Source organism: Hyperolius riggenbachi, chromosome 3, assembly GCF_040937935.1.
Source record: "Hyperolius riggenbachi isolate aHypRig1 chromosome 3, aHypRig1.pri, whole genome shotgun sequence".
NCBI classification, from domain to species: domain Eukaryota; kingdom Metazoa; phylum Chordata; class Amphibia; order Anura; family Hyperoliidae; genus Hyperolius; species Hyperolius riggenbachi.
Genome location: NC_090648.1, coordinates 487619929 through 487638764, shown reverse-complemented (window position 1 = coordinate 487638764; position 18836 = coordinate 487619929). Strand labels below are relative to the sequence as shown.

The 18836-nt window shown below is 47.3% G+C and overlaps 1 protein-coding gene and 1 long non-coding RNA gene across 4 annotated transcripts in view; one reads left to right on the top strand and one right to left on the bottom strand.

The window, feature by feature from the left end:
- MATR3 (matrin 3) overlaps nucleotides 1–8693 on the bottom strand; it is a 67093-nt gene extending 58400 nt beyond the window's left edge. The window contains exon 1 of one of the 2 annotated variants that reach the window (XM_068278146.1): nucleotides 8564–8693. The gene's annotated coding sequence lies outside the window, so the exon portion shown is untranslated. The remainder of the gene's footprint in view (nucleotides 1–8563) is intronic. The other variant, XM_068278147.1, reaches the window with a different exon arrangement.
- A 26-nt stretch (nucleotides 8694–8719) lies between these two features.
- The window catches only part of LOC137564366 (uncharacterized), a 128959-nt gene continuing 118842 nt past the window's right edge, over nucleotides 8720–18836 (top strand). For both annotated transcript variants that reach the window (XR_011030587.1, XR_011030586.1), the window contains exon 1: nucleotides 8720–8794. This is a non-coding gene — a long non-coding RNA (uncharacterized lncRNA). The remainder of the gene's footprint in view (nucleotides 8795–18836) is intronic.

Sequence of the window (18836 nt, the reverse complement as noted above, 5' to 3'; positions counted from 1 at the left end):
TCGAGACCTATATAGACATTAAAAAATATACTAGGAAATTGTGCCTAAAGAAATATTTTCAGAAGAATCCAATAGTTCCTAAAGTGACTCATCAATATTTTTTGCATACCTCACTTAGGAACCCCTCCCGGTTCAACCCAACGGGAGAAATGAGTAAGGAGATGTTGTTGTTTGAACGTTGTGTGGAAAAAGATCTAAGGAAAGTTAAACCCCAACCAGCTTCTTGAGGTAATTTGACAAAACAAGAGGCACAGTCATTAAAGGACTTACAGATGAATAGATCAATTGTTATCCGTCCAGCTGATAAGGGGGGTGGAATCGTGGTACAGAGTACAGAGGATTATGACTCTGAGGCACGCAGATTGTTAAGTGATGAGGGTACTTATAAAATCTTAAAGAGGGACCCTACCAAACAGTTTGCTGAAGAACTTGAGGGATTATTGAAAGTGGCCAAACAAGAAGGCATTTTGACAAATAAGGAATTTGATTTTGTGAATGTACAACATCCACGGGTACCTATATTCTATCATTTGCCCAAGATACATAAGGACCTAAGGAGTCCTCCGGGGAGGCCCATAGTTTCGGGTATAGGGTCTGTTACCTCTAATTTATCTAGATATGTTGATACATTTTTACAAAAGCACGTGAGATGTACCCGGGCCTTCCTGGAGGACTCCAGACATGTCCTTAATTTGTTAAATGACATGAAGTGGAAGGACGGCTGGATCTTGGGTACGTTGGATGTGACGTCCCTTTACACAATTATTGAACACCAGAAGGGATTGGAAGCAGTGGAATTTTTTCTACTTCAGGATGAGTTCTTGAAAGAGGAGCAGAGGGGATTTATTTTGGATGCAATTAAATACATATTGACACATAATTATTTCCAATATGGGGGGAGGAGCTTCCTCCAGACGAGTGGGACGGCGATGGGGACCAGGTTCGCGCCGGGATATGCAAACCTCTATATGGCCCATTGGGAGGAGTCCCGTGTGTATGGTCAGGGGGGGCCCGGCGCGGACCTGGTCCTATGGAAAAGGTTTATTGACGACGTCCTATTCGTCTGGGGGGGCTCCGAGGAAGCCTTGGTGAAGTTTTTGGAGAATATTGGCACCAATGAGTATAATCTAAAATTTACTTCTGTGTTTGATCGCAAACAGGTTAATTTTTTGGATTTGAATATATATATATATATATAGAAGAGGGCGTGATTAAGACCCGCACATATACAAAATTGACAGATGTTAATAGCTATATATTGGCCACAAGCTGCCATTTGCCATCTTGGTTGAACAATGTGCCTAAAGGACAACTGATACGGTTAAAAAGAAATTGTACTGAAAACGTAGAATATTTAAAGAGAACCCGAGGTGTGTTTAAAGAATGTTATCTGCATACAGAGGCTGGATCTGCCTATACAGCCCAGCCTCTGTTGCTATCCCAAACCCCACTAAGGTCCCCCTGCACTCTGCAATCCCTCATAAATCACAGCCGTGCTGTGAGGCTCTGTTTACATCTGTAGTGTCAGTCTCAGCTGCTCCCCCGCCTCCTGCATAGCTCCGGTCCCTGCCCCCGTCCCTTCCCTCCAATCAGCAGGGAGGGAAGGGATGCAGGTAGGGACTGGAGTTCTGCAGGAGGCGGGGAGAGCAGCAGACTGACACTATAGAGATAAACACAGCCAGCTCTGACAAGCTGTTTGTCAGCAGCATGGCTGTGATTTATGGGGGATTGCAGAGTGCAGGGGGACCTTAGTGGGGTTTGGGATAGCAACAGAGGCTGGGCTGTATAGGCAGATCCAGCCTCTGTATGCAGATAATATTCTTTAAACCCACCTCGGGTTCTCTTTAAAGGAAGTTGATGTATTAACAAAGAAGTTTAAGGAGAAAGGTTATGATGAGGGGATATTGGAGAAAGCAAAATAGTACAATCTATACGTCGTGAGGATTTATTAGTCAAAAGAACTGATAAGGATTTGGAGGATTTTTCATTAAAGTTGAATCTGAAGTTTTGTGCACAGAGTGGTGTTGTGAGGAAAATTATAAATAAACATTGGCAAATCCTGAGGGAAGACAAATTTCTGAATGAACTATTACCGGAACATCCTTCTTTTGTATATAGGAAACCAGGCAATATTGGTCTGAAGGTGGCAATGGCGGCTGTAGGCCCATTAGTGAAAGCACATAAAGATGGGGGATTTGTACGATGTGGTAGGTGTATTAATTGCAGAAGTACAAGAAGCTATAGTAGGATCACTGAAGTTGGAGGGCTACATGGGAGTTATAAGATCAATCAGCTGATCACCTGTGACACAAGGGGTGTTATTTATTGTTTGATATGCCCCTGTGGGAAAAAGTATATCGGAAGGACAAAGCGGGAACTTCATTCAAGGGTGGGCGAACATTTTAATAACATAAAGAAGGGGTGGGAAGAACACCCACTGTCTAGACATTTCAAAAGGGTACATGGATGCCGGGTTAAAGAGGTTGTCTTTTTTGGGGTGGAAGTGGTTCCAAGGGACCCGAGGGGAGGGGACTTCATTGCCAGAATGTCCAGGGTGGAAAGTAGGTGGATATTTAGTCTGGACACTCTGGCACCAAGGGGTTTAAATGAAGAGATGGAGCTTTTTGGATTTTTTAAATGAAGTCTGAATGTATGATGATGGATTACACCAGGGGGGATGCTGATGAGCTAGAGTTGCTGATGATGCTAAATAAAATGCAGGCTATGATGGCGTGTGCACATATAGATATATATGTAATTTTATAGTTTTATGATTTTAAAGATTTTTGTAGTAATTAAGGAACTATATGTGGATCTTTAGCCCATTAGAATATATAGTGAAGATTAGTGAAATAAAACAAAACAAAAGAAAATAAAATGAAAAATAGAAATCGCTTGGGAAGTGTCCAGTAAAACCTCCAGGAATGTACTGTGCCCTTAAGGAGAAGATTGAGGAGGAGTATCGGAGGAGGAGTTTGGGAGCTATATAAGGCTGGTGTTGGGGTTTCAGGACAATTCCAATCATTCTGATGAAGACACACGTTTTTGTGTTGAAACATGTTAATGAGGTCGAGTTGGGGCGCCCCATGAGATCTATTGGAATCTACTGTTCTTTCAAACTGAGGTTTCCGAAGCAAAACCAGTGCAAACATTGATAATCTGGTACGTGCTGGAACGCAGGGAAGAAGTAGTGAGACGCACGGAAGTGACGTCTCTGGCCTGAACTCTGATCCAGGAAGTACTGAAGGAGGCTGCCGTGGATTGCGAGGAGTGAGGAGCGGTAGTTTGAACGGGACCCGCTATCCCCGCCTGGCTTTTCCCCTACGGCGGGTGGGTGTGGACGGAGGTACCAACCCTAGTTCCCCTCTCTCCTCTGGATAACGGTTGTGTGAACTTCGGACGGAGTCGTACATCTGCCAACGCTTAAAGACGCGGACTGAGGAGGATACCTTCATGTTGTAAGCATATAGACTGCATGATACCCAATTAAGCAAGTTAGACGTTTTTTGTCATCCAACAGAGTGTACAGCGAGGTGATAACTGTATATTCTTTGGCTGTTAAACTTGGATATTTGAGCTGGACTTGTGCAATAGCAGGACACAGATTCTTGCCCGCTCTGTAATATATTTTGGGAAGTTTTCACCCAGTCTTTTATGCAGCTTGAAAATCGTCCTTTTATCCGGGTTTTATGGAATCTTGATTCTTTTTTTGATTTTTTAAGGTGCACCTATACATATATAAGTCCCTTTGGGCTCATCAGCATACTCTTGGGCTGGATGGATGTGTGAATGGATGCAATATTGTATGTGATTTTTATATAATTAATCTAATTGTTTTTTAATAAAGTGATATCACGGTTATACCAAGTGCCAGCGCTCCACACATCTCTTTTTTGACATTTTCGTGTAAGGCTGGGGTTAGGGGTACCCCAACATTGTGTAGAGCAGCAGGCCAATACGGGAAGAAATTGTTCCCTGAACTTGTTTGGTAGGTTGGGATCCACAAGCGCCACCTATAACTTGTCATCTATGTGAAATCTCACACAAGCTGAGATCACATCCCCTGTGACATCATCAGTAGCAGCCTGTGTTTTGTTTTCTTATTTCCTCCACCATTCTGCCGGATTCTGTCCCGGCAATATGAAAGGAAGGGAGGGGTTCCTCCAATAAATGTTAAATATTTTATACCGTATATTCCGGCGTATAAGACGACCCCCCCAACTTTTCCAGTTAAAATATAGAGTTTGGGATATACTCGCCGTATAGGACTACCCCCTCTTCCAACGCACACCAAATTAAAATACAAAAAAAAATAAAAAAAATGTGCTGGTGCTGTGTATAAACAGATACTGGTGCTGTACTTTATGTGTTACCCAGTATATAACAGTATATAGTCAATTGACTTGTTGCATTGCTCAACTCTCCTTAAAGAGAACCCGAGGTGGGTTTGAAGAATATTATCTGCATACAGAGGCTGGATCTGCCTATACAGCCCAGCCTCTGTTGCTATCCCAAACCCCTCTAAGGTCCCCCTGCACTCTGCAATCCCTTATAAATCACAGCCACGCTGCTGACAAACAGCTTGTCAGAGCTGGCTGTGTTTATCTCTATAGTGTCAGTCTGCTGCTCTCCCCGCCTCCTGCAGAACTCCAGTCCCCGCCTGCACCCCTTCCCTCCCTGCTGATTGGAGGGAAGGGACGGGGGAAGGACCGGAGCTATGCAGGAGGCGGGGGAGCAGCTGAGACTGACACTACAGATGTAAACAAAGCCTCACAGCACGGCTGTGATTTATGAGGGATTGCAGAGTGCAGGGGGACCTTAGTGGGGTTTGGGATAGCAACAGAGGCTGGGCTGTATAGGCAGATCCAGCCTCTGTATGCAGATAACATTCTTTAAACACACCTCGGTTTCTCTTTAAGTAGACTGGTCAGCTTTCCTTGTCTACCTGTTTATCAGAGCAGTATGGAAGAATAGATTGCGCTCCCTCAGCAGGGAGATCTGAGAGGCGGTAACAGGATAGGGTGTATCACCCGGCATCAATGACACCCGGCGTATAAGACGACCCCCAACTTTCCAGAAGATTTGCAAGGGTTAAAAAGTAGTCTTATACGCAGGAATATAGAGTATTTGTCATGCAGCTGAAAAAAGGCTGCTATTATAAGTTAGAAAATAGATTTTATTTCTGAAAACTTGTTTTTATTTGGGTCCACTTTAAATACTTCTGACTTCTCCTATGGGGGCAAGCTTTTTCCTCCGCAGAGTCACATTTGGGTCTATGAAAGAGAGCAGACTGAGCACCTTTGTCTCTGATGTGCTGGTCAATCCCTGGTTGGATGCTGCACACTGTCAATCATGATAATGTACAGCATTGTGGAATGAAAGCACAATCACAGTTTAATGGTGCCTGCACCAATGTCTTCATTCTACTAAAATGCCAATTAGTAAGCAGTCCAGGACTTTACTTAGGTTAGGTTCACAATGGTTCGTGTCACGGACAATGACCTGAAACCTGCAGTCGCCACCCACTTATTCACAGAGTCTCCGTTGTATTGGACACATCATATATAGGTTGCTATAATAACAAATCTGACTCAGTCCAGTGTAAAAAAATTGTGTGGAGGCAGAGACTTTGCGTTCTGTGCCAGCAAAGGAAACAGAACAGATCAAATCCTTTACATGTGATCCATCAGCGTGTTCACTGGACTGTTCTGCGAATATGCCCATTCTTGGTTCTAGCGTGAACCTTAGACCTCGTACACACATAAGAGGCTTCATGCCCAGCGGAGATTTGGATTAGCTTGAAGGCTAGCAACATTTTCCATTGCCATACTGGGGAAGACAAAAGGTCGACTGAGCAGTGCGAGTGTGACGTTACGCAGGAACCAGTTGGAAAAGCAACACCCTTGGCCATCAGTTGGGCAAATCGATACCAGGGCTGTGGAGTCGGTACAAAAATCTTCAGACTTCAACGTTTATGAAACCATGACTCCAAATCCGGGGACCCAAAATGGCTCCAACTCCTCGACTCCTTAGGGCCCGTTTCCACTAGTGCGACGCGATTTCGCCGGCATTCCGACGCTTGTAAAAACGCATGCGGGTGCGTTTCACCCGCGATTTCGCATGGCAGGGTGCCATGCGAAATTAACCATGACACTGCCAGGACCAAACAACATTGGGAAGTGTGCGAAATCGCACGCGAAATCGCGGGTAAAAACGCATGTACCAAATACATTAGCGGCGATTCGCACGGATTCCCGACGCAGACGAAAACTGTGGGTCCCGCCGTGCAGATTTGGCCCGCTGCCAAATCGCTCCCGCACGCCGCACAGGTGGAAACAGCCCCATCCACTAACATTAGCTATGCGAATCCGCATGCAGTGCCCGCATGCGGATTCGCCCTAGTGGAAACGAGCCCTTAGTCTAATACTTAACAGGGCTGTGGATTGTGTACAAAAATTATCCGACTCCGACATTTAAGAAATCAACGACTCCAACTCCGGGTGCCCAAAATTGCCCCGACTCCACAGCCCTGATAGATACACCAGGGATCACTGGCCTAGCAGCCAAGGTAGAGTCAAGGACCACTGTACACGCTAGCTTTGCATTGGTGGCCTACGATGACTGCCTATACCAATAATCTAGCATGTGTGCAACTGAGCTTTATCTAGTATGTATGGAGCTTCAGGCTTATTCACACACCCAAAAAAAAAAAAAAGTCTCAACTCTCTGAACAAATAGTTCTAGCAGCAGTGGAATCCTAATGGACAAATACTGGACACCAGCTGAATTAAATGTTGTGCTTGGTTTACACTCCACCCTGGCCCTAGACGGGTCACACAAATCTCACCAGAGACCACAAAAGCGTATAACTTTCAATTACAGCAGATTGCAGTAAGGTGCAGTAGACAACCCCCCGCTACTCCCAAATGACTCGGAAACCGGTGCACTTAAAAGCCAAAAAGGTTAAAACATTGGTTAAATATCTTCGTTGCAAAGAGAATGCCAATGTTGTGAATAGTATAATGCATAAGTATCTAATACATAACCAAGATATTAGATGCTGAAAACCTGAGACCTACACCACAGGCAGGGCGCCCGGGGCAATAACCGCCACAGGCAGGGCGCCCGGGGCAATAACCGCCACAGGCAGGGCGCCCGGGGCAATAACCGCCACAGGCAGGGCGCCCGGGGCAATAACCGCCACAGGCAGGGCGCCCGGGGCAATAACCGCCACAGGCAGGGCGCCCGGGGCAATAACCGCCACAGGCAGGGCGCCCGGGGCAATAACCGCCACAGGCAGGGCGCCCGGGGCAATAACCGCCACAGGCAGGGCGCCCGGGGCAACAACCGCCACAGGCAGGGGCCCCAGGGCATAGTCACCACAGGCAGGGGCCCCAGGGCATAGTCACCACAGGCAGGGGCCCCAGGGCATAGCCACCACAGGCAGGGGCCCCAGGGCATAGCCACCACAGGCAGGGGCCCCAGGGCATAGCCACCACAGGCAGGGGCCCCAGGGCATAGCCACCACAGGCAGGGGCCCCAGGGCATAGCCACCACAGGCAGGGGCCCCAGGGCATAGTCACCACAGGCAGGGGCCCCAGGGCATAGTCACCACAGGCAGGGGCCCCAGGGCATAGTCACCACAGGCAGGGGCCCCAGGGCATAGTCACCACAGGCAGGGGCCCCAGGGCATAGTCACCACAGGCAGGGGCCCCAGGGCATAGTCACCACAGGCAGGGGCCCCAGGGCATAGTCACCACAGGCAGGGGCCCCAGGGCATAGTCACCACAGGCAGGGGCCCCAGGGCATAGTCACCACAGGCAGGGGCCCCAGGGCATAGTCACCACAGGCAGAAGCCCCAGGGCATAGTCACCACAGGCAGGGGCCCCAGGGCATAGTCACCACAGGCAGGGGCCCCAGGGCATAGTCACCACAGGCAGGGGCCCCAAGGTATAGCCACTACAGGCAGGGGCCCCAAGGTATAGCCACCACAGGCAGGGGCCCCAAGGTATAGCCACCACAGGCAGGGGCCCCAAGGTATAGCCACCACAGGCAGGAGCCCCGTGGCAATAGCCACCACAGGCAGGAGCCTCATGGCAATAGCCACCACAGGCAGGGGCCTCATGGCAATAGCCACCACAGGCAGGGGCCTCATGGCAATAGCCACCACAGGCAGGGGCCTCATGGCAATAGCCACCACAGGCAGGGGCCTCATGGCAATAGCCACCACAGGCAGGGGCCTCATGGCAATAGCCACCACAGGCAGGGGCCCCATGGCAATAGCCACCACAGAACCCTCTAATATGGCCTTTACCCCATCACAGGTGATCACAGTCAGAGAAGAGTCCCTCCCCCGGCTGCCCGAAACACAAACACGTACAATGACTGTAAAGGGCAGAGCACTGATTCCCCGGGAGGCGGAGGCCACGTGGTGCGGCGCCCGCGAGGACAAAGGTGAGGCGCGAGCGGCCGCCATGACAGCCTCACACACAGGGGGAAGCGGGGCGTGCTGCGAGGAGAGGCCGCCGCGCCGGGGATCCGCGGACATCATTCACAGGCTCACCTCTCACGAGTTCCTTCTCCGGCTATCCCTTCTCCTGCTTCCCTCACACAATGGACGCAGCTACGCAGGCGGAAATGTGTGCACGGCGCGCTCCAGGCCAAGACGGACGCTACGTCACTAGGGGGCGGGGGGGAAGCGCCGAGACAGTCATTTGACCAAAGGGGGAGGAAGAGGAGGAGAAGGCGGCGGGACAACCTGACGCTCTACACTGCCATCTAGCGGCCAGAACTGGTAATACACCAATAACGGTTTGCCGCACTGACTGGTAGAGATGGGAAGTTCGGATCTTTTCAATGATCCGGATGATTCGAATCGGATCATTGAAAAGATCCGGATCTTTGATCCGAATCTCGGATCATTTTACAAGGGAAGCATTGGAGGGTGAAATGACTAGCAGGACAGGAAAAGGGGAGGGGGTGGACACACAGAGAAGGGGAGAAGATGGACAGAGGGCATGAGTGGACAGAGAAGGGAGGAGGGAAGCAGAGAGCATAAATGTTTGTTTGCACACAATACCCACATGATGCAATCATATGCTTTACATATATTTCACCTACATGTTCATCTGTATACCTTGAATGGAAACGTAGCACAGTGAAAGAAAGCATTTCCCAAAGCATGATTCCCAGAAGTAAAGTGCAGCTGTTTAGAGCAGTGCAGGAGGATCATATTGCACAGCAATCACAGTGCCTGCAAAGTTACTGAGCTGTGCTGAGCCAAAAGTTTCCAATGTGTTCACTGTGCACAACTATGGAACAGACAGCCTATAATGAGCAGCACATTTCAGCCAGTATGTGTGCTCTACACATATCTGGCAGTGGCACCCATGTCCCCTCTACCTGTCCCTGCAAGGCTGGCTCCCCTGAGTCCCCTCCAACAGAGCGATCCATCTCTGCTCTGCTTCCAGGACCCCGCTGCCCGCTGAGAGGGGGCGTGTCGCTCCTGGCCCTGCCCCTTTTGCGATCCGAATAACTCATTTTGATGATTCGACTCACAAAATAGATTCGGATCAAAGATCCGAATCGTTCATGATCCGGACAACACTACTGACTGGTGAAGTCAACTGAAAAAGGGAACGCAAAGGAGTCATACGCGCTTCCGTGCGATATGGAAGCGCGTATGATGTGCTGAAACGTAGGAACGGCAGAAAGGCATAGACTGCCCTTCTACCGTTCACATCTACTGCGCTGCGCAGCAGTACGATGCGCTGGGAAGCGTTTGCGTACTGCTGCCTGCATTTTGCCCGGAAGCGCAGAGCTGATCCCATCACTGTCAATGGATGGGATCAGCGGCGCAGATGGCGTGCGATTAGATGCGCTGCGTTCTGATCGCACAGCCATCTGCGTTACTAGATGTGAACGAGGCTTTTCTGCGCGCGTTTTTCTTCATACTTTTGATAGAGAAAACTGATCACTGATGTGAATGGGTCAGCCACGCGTTTCTGGAAAAAAATGCGTGCAGCATGCGTTCCCGGACTGAACTGGTCTGGAACGCATGCAGTGTGAACATCAGACAGTGCACTCTATGCAATGTCTGATGTCGTGCGTGCCGGCCTCCTGCACGCGTTCCCGAAACGCGGACGGCAAAGCGTGCAGTGTGAACGGGGCCAAAATGTGCAGAGTCATCATGCGGAATGTCAGTTTGTTTTGTGCGCGTGAACAACATATTAAGTGTGAACTAGCCCATTGATTAACATGAGTTCTCAGTTTTTCTGTACAGAGAAAACATGCACGAAAACAGTCAAACGTGTTCCCTGCCAAAGGGAGTCTGAAGCGTTAAAGGACCTCTGTCGCGAAAAAAGTAGGCAGTTAAAATCTGACAGAACAATAGGTTTTGGGCCAGTCAATCTCCTCATGGAGGATTCTCAGGGTTTTCTTTGTTTTGAAAAGCATTTCCTGAACAGCAGTTGCAAACTCTAAGGGCCCTTTTACACCTAATCAGTTGCTCTCAGTTAAAACGGAAAGAAAACTGATTTTCAAAGTAATGCCCATGTTTTTCTATGGCACCTTTCACACTTAACGTGTTTTAACTGAAATGTTTGTCACAATGCACCGCTATGGAAAAAACGCATACTAACACGTCGCGTACCAACGCGTACTAACGCACACTAATGCACACCAACTGATTAAGTGTAAAAGGGGCCTAACTAGGGTTGCCACCTTTTGGGTAAAAAAAAAATACCGGCTTGGGGGTGTGGCCTAAAAGTGGGTGTGGTCTGTTACGCCCTATTTTTTTCAAAATTGCACAAGATGACTGCTAAAACTGAACAAGAACAGTAAGAAGAGGGCATAATTACAACAGATTATGGTTGATAATAGGCATAACATTAAATTATAGAGACCTATCCATGGTATCCCTTAGATAGGACTCCCAGCCGGTGAAGAGAAATTAAAAAGGTCCTATCTATTGTACAGCCAGCCATTATTGTTGCGTACAGTGGAGCCAGCCAGCACAGAGACCGGGCACATGTGCAGCTCACAAAGGCAGCAAGAACTGTCAGCTGCCGACTCCTCCTCCTACCCCAGCCTGTGCGAGTGAATAACACAGCCGGGGGCGCGGCAACACTCGCTGGTGATTGGCTGGAATTGATGCCAATCTTAGAAGAGGGGTGAAAGGCAGGGGTGTTGCTAGGATCCCAGGAGATCCGGGCACCAGGCTGGAAGAACCAGCGGAAAAAATGGGTGTGGTAATTCAGAGAGTGGGCATGGCCAAATGTACATAAACTTAGCAGCCTGTAACCTAAAGATGAAGGGCCTGCCCAGCAAAATGTTGGACGGAGCCCCTATCCTTTAATTAGATAGTTTACTATCAGTATAGGCTTAGAGTAAAGATGCATACACACATTCAATTTTGATTGGTCAATCACTGACCAATTTTACCACCCCCATGTAGTATGAGAGCCAACAGACTGTATATACAGTACTATGAACAGAGCTGAGCTCTCATAATACCTAGAAGTAGTAAAATTGGCTAATCAAAATTGTATGTGTGAATCAGGCTTTACAGCTAATGCTGTACATACAATACTGCTGGTTTACAATCAGTACATGCACAGAGTAACAGATTATACTGTACATACTGGAGGTAGCAGAGATCAGCACACACTGCAGCTAGTTTACTATCAGTACAGGCACAGAGTAACAGATTATACTGTACATACTGGAGGTAGCAGAGATCAGCACACACTGCAGCTAGTTTACTATCAGTACAGGCACAGAGTAACAGCTTATACTGTACACACTGGAGGTAGCAGAGATCAGCACACACTGCAGCTAGTTTACAATCAGTACAGGCACAGAGTAACATCTTATACTGTACACACTGGAGGTAGCAGAGATCAGCACACACTGCAGCTAGTTTACTATCAGTACAGGCACAGAGTAACAGCTTATACTGTACATACTGGAGGCAGCAGAGATCAGCACACACTACAGCTAGTTTACTATCAGTACAGGCACAGAGTAACATCTTATACTGTACATACTGGAGGCAGCAGAGATCAGCACACACTGCAGCTAGTTTACTATCAGTACAGGCACAGAGTAACAGCTTATACTGTACATACTGGAGGTAGCAGAGATCAGCACACACTGCAGCTAGTTTACTATCAGTACAGGCACAGAGTAACAGCTTATACTGTACATACTGGAGGTAGCAGAGATCAGCACACACTGCAGCTAGTTTACTCTCAGTACAGACACAGAGTAATAGCTTATACTGTACATACTGGAAGTAGCAGAGGTTAGAACACATTGCAGCTAGTTTACTATAAGTACATGCACAGAGTAACAGCTTATACTGTACATACTGGGGGTAGCAGAGATCACCACACACTGCAGCTAGTTTACTATCAGTACATGCACAGAGTAACCGCTTACACTGTACATACTGGAGGGAGCAAAGATCAGGCAACACTTCAGTGAGTTTAATATCAGTACAGGCACAGAGTATAAGCTCTATAGTGATATATAGGATATATAGGGGCTATATCACTTCTTTGGATGGGGCAAATCAAATTCAGAAAGGTAAACTTACCCGTCTTGATTACCTTAATTAATCAACTATTCTAGTGGCAGGTTGGTAGTGATTGGTCGATTCACATGAGAGGCTTGTGGTGATCAGTAGATTCTAGTTAAAGGTAGATATTAATTAATATATTTTAGTGGAAAGCAGGTAGTGATAGGCAGGCAGCAGGAGACAACTAGACAGTAGTAATGCTGGATGCACACCATGCATGTCTGTCACCCACTACTTGTTAGCATCTTCTCATTCTCAATTTTTTGGCAGATTTACCTGCCAGATCGATTATTTCCAGCATGTCCGATCTGAGGATCGATTTTTTTGAGCCATTATCTGATAGATTTCAATAGAAACGAAAAGAAATTGATCAGAAAATTGCTCAAAAAATTGATTGATGCTCAGATCGGACATGCTGTAAATAATCGATCTGGCAGGTAAATCTGCCAAAAAATTGTATGGTGTGGATCCAGCATGAGAAGATGCTAACAAGTAGTGGGTGACAGACATGCAGTAGGTGCTAGGGTGCAGTGGAAGCTAAGTAACAAGATGCAGTGGGAAAAAAAAGTCTAGGACATATGGTACACTATAATACAGATTAAATTGTGGTCTCCTCTGAGGACAGTCAGTGACATGACTATGTAGTTTGTAATGTGCTGCAGCAGATGTCAGTGCTATTATATAAATACATAATGATAATATGGTAGGACATTATACTATGACTATCGTAAGATTAGATTGTGAGCCCCTCTGAGGACAGTCAGTGACATGACTATGTACTCTGTAAAGTGCTACAGAAGATGGCAGTGCTATATAAATACATATTAATAATATGGTAGGTCATTAGAGACAAGGAAAAAAATTGATCGAGGCACCAGCCCCGGGGATCTGCATGCGGGATGGATTGCCGCCGCTATTTATTTCTCCCTCCCTCCTTCCTAATGTGTCCCCCAGTGTCCCCGGCTTCCCCCCGCACAGTAATATGGGCAGCGGAGCGGGCAGTAAGTCTTACCACTGCCTCTCCGCTGCGTACCGGGATCTCCTCTGATCTTCTCGCTTCCTGTCACAGGAAGCGAGAAGATCAGAGGAGATCCCGGTACGCAGCGAAGAGGCAGTGGTAAGACTCACTGCCCGCTCTGCTGCCCATATTACTGTGCGGGGGGAAGCCGGGGACACTGGGGGACATATTAGGAGGGAGGGAGAAGGATAATGATGGCGGCGGCTGGGGACACTGGGGGACACATTAGGAGGGAGGGAGAAGGATAATGATGGCGGCGGCGGCCATACATGCCGCATACCGGGCGGGCTGGTGCCTCGATCGGCTTTTTTCCCCCCCTCTCTCTGCCTGGCCACCCCCCTCCTCCTCCTCACCACCACCACCCCGGCACCCTCCCATTTGGGAGTAATTTAATAACAAAATTATTTAAAAAAAAAAAAACTTTTTTTCCCCTGGGGTGGGCGTGACTAGGGGGTTGGGGGCGTGGCCAGGGGTGTGGCCTAATTGTCCCGTTTTGGGACATTGAAATGTTGGGAGGTATGCACACACACACACACACACACACACACACACACACTGTACACACACACCACACACACACACACTGTACACACACACACTGTACACACTGTACACACACACACACACACACACACACTGTACACACTGTACACACACACACACACACACACACACACACACACACAAACACACTGTACACACACACACACACACAAACACACTGTACACACACACACACACACACACACACTGTACACACACACACTGTACACACACACACTGTACACACACCTACACATACACACATACATACCTTTTCTGCCCACACCACACACAACATTCAGGAGGGAGAGGAGGGGGAGAGACACAAAAAGTAAACAAGCCAGACTGAAAGCCAGACAGCTATACTACCTCAGGCTCCTCCCCGACATGCATTCTTCATCACGCTGCTGCTGGCTCTGGCTTTCTTCTCCCCTTCCTCAGTTTGCTGTTCTGCTCCATCGCTCCTCTTCAGTGCGGTGAAGTGCCAGGTCCAGCAGCCCTCTCCTTGAAGTCTTGGCGGCAGCTTCTTCTGCTCCCCATCAGCCCCAGCAAGAACACGCTCCATTCAAAACTTGCTGGGAGGCGGAGCTTCAGCGTGGCCGAATCTTCACAGGTGACAGGGAGAAGGGGCAGAGCAGCCTGGTACAATGCGTAGCCCGGCCACTGCGCAGTAAAGAGGGCAGGAGTCAGTTTAGCCTTTTACCGGCAAATGACTTGCCGGTAAAAAAAAAATTCCGGCGCCGGCTTTGTAGCAAAATTAACGGCTGGGCCGGCCAGATACCGGCTGGGTGGCAACCCTAGGCCTAACTGACAAAATAGTGTGCAAGTGAGTAGGGAGGCTGGCTGGTATCTTACTATTTTGGCAGTTAAACTGCTGTTCAGAAAATGCTGTTGAAAACAAAGAAAACTCTGAGAAGGGAAACCTGAAGTGAACCAGAGATGGTTCACTAGCGCTTATTTATACTTACCTGGAGCTTCCTCCAGCCCCATGAGCCGCGCTGTGTTCCTCGCAGTCCTCCTCGGGCTCTCCGTTAAAGAGACTCCGTAACAAAAATTGCATCCTGTTTTTTATCATCCTACAAGTTCCAAAAGCTATTCTAATGTGTTTTAGCTTACTGCAGCACTTTCTACTATAACAGTCTCTGTAATAAATCAATGTATCTTTCCCCTGTCAGACTTGTCGGCCTGTGTCTGGAAGGCTGCCAAGTTCTTCAGTGTTGTGGTTCTGCTATGAACTCCCCCTTCCAGGCCACTCTCTGCACACTGCCTGTGTATTATTTAGATTAGAGCAGCTTCTCTCTTCTCTCTTATCTTTTACAAGCTGGATAAATCTTCCTCTGAGCTGGCTGGGCTTTCACATACTGAGGAATTACAGACAAGGGCAAAGCTGTTTGCAGGAAGAAAAGAGCAGCCTGAAACTTCAGTGCATGAGAGCAGAAGGGGGAAAGAAACACACAAATGATCTCTTGAGATTCAAAAGGAAGGGTGTATACAGCCTGCTTGTGTATGGATGTATTTTCTATGTGTGGACATACTGTACATCAACCTACTTCCTGTTTTGGTGACCATTTTGTTTGTTTATAAACAAACTTTTTAAAACTGTTTTTAACCACTTTTAATGCGGCGAGGAGCGGCGAAATTGTGACAGAGGGTAATAGGAGATGTCCCCTAACGCATTGGTATGTTTACTTTTGTGCGATTTTAACAATACAGATTCTCTTTAAGCTGCTATGACTCCCAGCAGTTGAGGCCTTCTGCGCATGCGCAACTTGGCCGCGTGCTTCAGTCCCCTGCAGCATTCTGTGCCTGCGCAGTACTACTGTGCAGGCACAGAACGCCCCAGGGGACAGGAGCATGGCTGAGGGGCACGTGCAGCCGAGCCACGCATGTCCAGAAGACCTCGACTGGCGGCAATTGACCAGATTACTGGCAGTCATAGTGCCAGAACAGAGGGGCAAAGGACGACGGCGATGGCTGGTAAAAGCTCCAGGAAAGTGAGAGTTTTTTGGGGGCTCGATTAACCACTTCCCATCCCCGGGACAAATATCTACGCCCCTACTTTACCTTGCAGGGACGTTGATACTCCTCCCTTGCCGCCGTGCACGCCCTCTCACTCCCGCGCTCGATCGGTAGAGGGGGGATGAATGAATGGGAACACAGTTCCCACTCATTAATCCAAGTCCCCGTGTGAATGAGTGCCAGCGATCAATGAGATGCCGTGTCATTCACAAAATCCGATACTTACACGTCCACGCCCTGCTTCCTATTTAGCGTACTAATAGTATGCATCAGAAGGGAATGCACAAGGACATCTTGTGGTCAAATTGTAAATTACACCTACATACAATTTGTTTTGATAAAAAGTCATACATTTAGAACTGTTTCCCTCCCACACTCTCCCATAGTACCCAAGATTTGTTTTTTGTATTAAAAAAAATTAACATAAAAAATAACCATAAATAGTTATCTTAGGGACTGAAATTTTTTAATATATATGTCAAGAGGGTATATTACTGTTATTTTTTTAAAATCATGGGCTTGTAAATAGTGATGGACGCAAAATTGAAAAAATGCACCTTTATTTCCAAATACAATATTGGTGCCATGCATTGTACTAGGGAAAAATGTTAAACATTGCAATAACCGGGACAAATGGGCAAATAAAATGCGTGGGTTTTAATACGGTAGCATGTATTATTTTAAGACTATAATGGCCGAAAACTGAGAAATAATGAATTTTATCAAATTTTTTCTTATTATTCCCATTAAAATGCCATTAGAATAAAATCATTCTTAGCAATAAGTACCACCCTAAGAAAGCCTAATTGGTGGCGAAAAAATCAAGATATAGATTGTTTTGTTGTGATAAGTAGTAAAAAATTATAGGCGAATGAATGGAAGAAGCGCTATTGCTCTATTGTTTAAAGGGGCAGTATTGCGAAAATAGTCCTTTTTACTTCATTACATATAAGTTATGTACAAGTGGTGTAATACTTTAAACACGTTTAGTGGCTGAACAAATGTAATTAGTACACCGGCATTACCTATTTGAAGCAAGTGAGCCACGTCAGAAGAAACATTTACTGACGCCGATTTAGACAATACCATTATGCTGTAGGAGGCGGCTAAATCAGCTGTTTGGGGTGGCATTATATTTCCCCCTTGAGACGTTAGAAATAGGATCCTCCACCTTGTAACTACACTCTCGTGCAGTTCTTCAGCTCATGTGAACCGCGTGACGTCACCACACTTCACAGATCCTAATGCTTCCTGCCGAGGCCCCTTCACCTCTGCTGGCAAGGACACGGGCACCTATTGCTGTACGTTGCTGTGGTTACCAGCTTTCAGCTCTGCGCAGCATTGTGGCAGCAGCACGGAGCAGCCAGGAGTTGTAGCTGTGTCCTGCTAGCATCTAACATTACGATTAAAGTTGTTGTTTTATTCACGAGGCAAGCATTCTTAGAAGGAAAGAGTTACATTTTTACTGCTTTCCTTCTAAGAATGCTTGCCTCGTGAATAAAACAACAACTTTAATCGTAATGTTAGATGCTAGCAGGACACATCTACAACTCCTGGCTGCTCCGTGCTGCTGCCACAATGCTGCACAGATCTGAAAGCTGGTAACCACAGCAACGGACAGCAATAGGTGTCCGTGTCCTTGCCAGCAGCGGTGAAGGGGCCTCGGCAGGCAGCATTAGGATCTGTGAAGTGCGGTGACGTCACGCGGCTCACATGAGCTGAAGAACTGCACGAGAGTGTAGTTACAAGGTGGAGGATCCTATTTCTAACGTCTCAAGGGGGAAATATAATGCCACACCAAACAGCTGATTTAGCTGCCTCCTACAGCATAATGGTATTGTCTAAATTGGGGTCAGTAAATGTTTCTTCTGACGTGGCTCCCTTGCTTCCAATAGGTAATGCCAGTGTACTAATTGCATTTGTTCAGCCACTAAACGTGTTTAAAGTATTACTCCACTTGTACATAACTTATATGTAATGAAGTAAAAAGGACTATTTTCGCAATACTGCCCCTTTAAGGGGAAAAACCCTTGAATGTGAAGTGGTTAAGGTTCCCTTTAATAAAAAAAACCAAAAAAACAAAAACAAAAAACAGATACCTAAGGAGAGGGAAGGCTCTGGGTCCTATATTATAGAGCCCTCTTCCCATTCCTGCTCTCAGCTGCTTCATTGTTATATACCAGTCACTGCAGCTGTTCACGTTACCTGTGTGTGTGACAGCTGCACATTTGTAATACCAATCCCTGCATACCTACCTGTTCAGTGCACCTACCTACGTGACCGCAAGCTGTCTTATATTATATACCAGTCACTGCACCTGTTCACGGTACCTCAGTGTGTGACAGCTTCACATTGTAATACCAATCCCTGCATACCTGTTCAGTAGTGCACCTACCTACGTGACCGCACTCCTTGACCGCACATGTTTGACAGCTGCACATTGTATTGTAATACCAGTCACTGCATACCTTTCACTGCACATTGTATTAGTCAAGTTAGTGCATACCTTTCACTTCATCTCCCCCCCCGATATGGACAAAACAACAGGCAGAGGCAGACCCAGAAGCAGGCCACCCGGCAGGTCTGTTAGAGGTCGTGCTGACGTGATTTTGTGCGGCCCTGGACCAAAGTACAGTGCTCAGAAGAAGGCACATCCCATCAACTCCCAAGATTGTC